The sequence below is a fragment of the Anneissia japonica genome, unplaced genomic scaffold, assembly GCF_011630105.1.
Source record: "Anneissia japonica isolate Jap-2015-1 unplaced genomic scaffold, ASM1163010v1 scaffold287736_len1891122_cov214, whole genome shotgun sequence".
Taxonomy (NCBI): Eukaryota; Metazoa; Echinodermata; class Crinoidea; order Comatulida; family Comatulidae; genus Anneissia; species Anneissia japonica.
Window position 1 is genome coordinate 1,400,106 of NW_022756106.1, and position 2,377 is coordinate 1,402,482.

The following is a 2,377-nucleotide window of genomic DNA, read 5'->3' on the forward strand; positions in this document are numbered from 1 at the left end:
TATATATATATATATATATATATTCAATATTTGCTTAGGTCTGTCAACAATTCTAAGAGTTTCCTTGGAACGTCATTGCATGAGGTAAGATTACTATTTTAACCCTGTACAGTACACGTCATTAGGCCTGCTTTAATACAATGAAATATAAATAATTAACTTAATGCTGCTAATTGTCACCTTATATTGTACATATCTTTCTATATTCAACGGTAGCCGGTCTTCATGGACCTTTGTCCAACTCGACTTATCTTAGGCTCTTATCTTAAGCCTCTAGAGACGTCTAACTCTATCGAGACCTGGACAAAATGCACGCCCTTATCTCCCAGGGACCAACATTATGACATGTTTCCCTTTTAATTTGCATGTACGTACCGGTAATTAATATGCATGCACAATACTTAATTAATATCGCTCTAGAGTTCCATCTTCAATTTTTATTGAACTGAAACATGCATTATTTTGAACTGAAAGAGTCCATCGGTCGTTATAAATACTGTTAACTGTTTCGAATGTTCATCCATCAGTATTTGCCAAAATACCTTTGTGAGGTCAATTAAAAGCTATTAGCTTTAGAGACTTAAAAAAAATCCTCTATATCAGGAATTGGTAAAAAAATATCAGGAAAAAAAAAGGGGGAAAAAAAAGGAAAAAAAAAAAAAAGAAAAAAAAAAAAAAGAAAAAAAAAAGGGAAAAAAAGGGGAAAAAAAAGGGGAAAAAAAAATTGGAATTGGTTCTGCATCAAAGACCGTTACTTTGTTTAGTGTTCGAAGGTCAACACAAAACCTGTTTGATTCTAGCCAGAACCATTGGAGGTGCAAAAGAACTATTGATTCTTCAATTACATCCCTCTCTAACACAGATGTAAACTCTTTTTTGACAGTCTCTTATAATGAATTGGATAGGGCTTACCTTTGGGTAACTTTTTATAACGGTCAACTCAATATTATGCACATCTAAATTTGTGCGTCCAGGTACGTCAGTTAGGATATTTTCAAACTCAACGAGTATGTGCTTTACATCATCTTTCTGTATCTGTCAAGTTTTCTCCAATATTCACATCTTTGACGAATTCCCTTTTTCCTATATAAATTGCTGTAACAATGAAGAATTCGACATAATAACTTCAGAATTATGTACATTATGCTCCGCTGAACAGGCCTACTGGTGTTGATTCTCTAAACATTTTCTCCCTTTCATACCGTATTATTTCTCAGAAAATTTATGTAGAATGTTTTATTATTTCCTTTTATCTTAAATTTAAATGAAAATGAAATTAAATTAAATTTCGAACTCTCTTAACCTTTTGCCTTCGCGTTGTAAAAACTTCTTGTATCCGCTGCTGATTTATTTAACTCAGCATGAGCTGCTTCACATATGTCTTCTATAGAGTCTATGTCTAAAATCTGTACGTACTGGTGTAGATTTTGTTTCACCTACTGGACATTCATTTTGTCACAAGTTCTCTTAGAATAGCTACTGGACCCTTCACTATCTGTCCATACAAGAACTCGAACGGCGAAAATCCCAAACTTTCCTGAGATGCATCCATTATAGCAAATAACAATGGCTCTAGATATCTATCCCTATCAACAGATCTCTCCTGACACATTCTTTTCAACATCTGCTTCATATACCATTGTACCTTTCTACGAGCCCATTCGCTGCTGGGTGATAAAGAGTCGTGGTTTTGTTTAATAGACAGGAGAGGCCTAAACTGAGCCCCTTGTCAGTGAACGTGGGGCCCCTAGACAACACTTTCACAAGTGCCTCAGCAGCCCTTTTCGCTTCAATACATTCTCTTTCATTTATGCCTCGTAAGCTGAAAATTCGTTCTTAATTTTACCCGCTTCTGAATCTGAAAAAAAAGTCCAGGCCATGATCATATAACTACCCGTGTTATCTAATCCACTTCACAATTCATTATTTTAGCATTTACATATCTATAAATACTTTTTTTTCTATTAATGTATATGGTCCTGCGATTTGTAATTCTATTGATGATTGCATAAAAAGTGTATAAACATTAAGTCCTTTAGGAAAGAAATGAAGTCTTGCCGTAAAATTATAGAGTTATTTAACTCTTATTTATCTTTCTTATTTTTCCATGTTTTTATCGACCCACCGGTATGTGGATGTTTTTTTTAATCCTTCCCGTTATTTTTATCTCTTTTACTGTGGAATCTGCTGATCTATTTTCAGCCGAAAAGAATAAAGATAAAAAACCAAGACCTAAGACGAGTTTTCTAGCCATTATTCACGGAATATTCGTGATTTTTCTTATTTGTTCTCTTATTAGGCCTAAACATTTAATGATATACAGCAATGCATGCAAACCAAGTGGTTGATTCGAGCCAGGGGTTGCTCCATCGGGGAG

The 2,377-nt window shown here is 34.4% G+C and overlaps 1 protein-coding gene across 1 annotated transcript in view; it reads left to right on the forward strand.

Moving 5' to 3' along the window:
* LOC117123956 (gamma-butyrobetaine dioxygenase-like) overlaps window positions 1-2,377 on the forward strand; it is a 17,798-nt gene that overhangs the window by 320 nt on the left and 15,101 nt on the right. The window contains exon 2 of the mRNA XM_033270054.1: window positions 16-84. The gene's annotated coding sequence lies outside the window, so the exon portion shown is untranslated. The remainder of the gene's footprint in view (window positions 1-15; window positions 85-2,377) is intronic.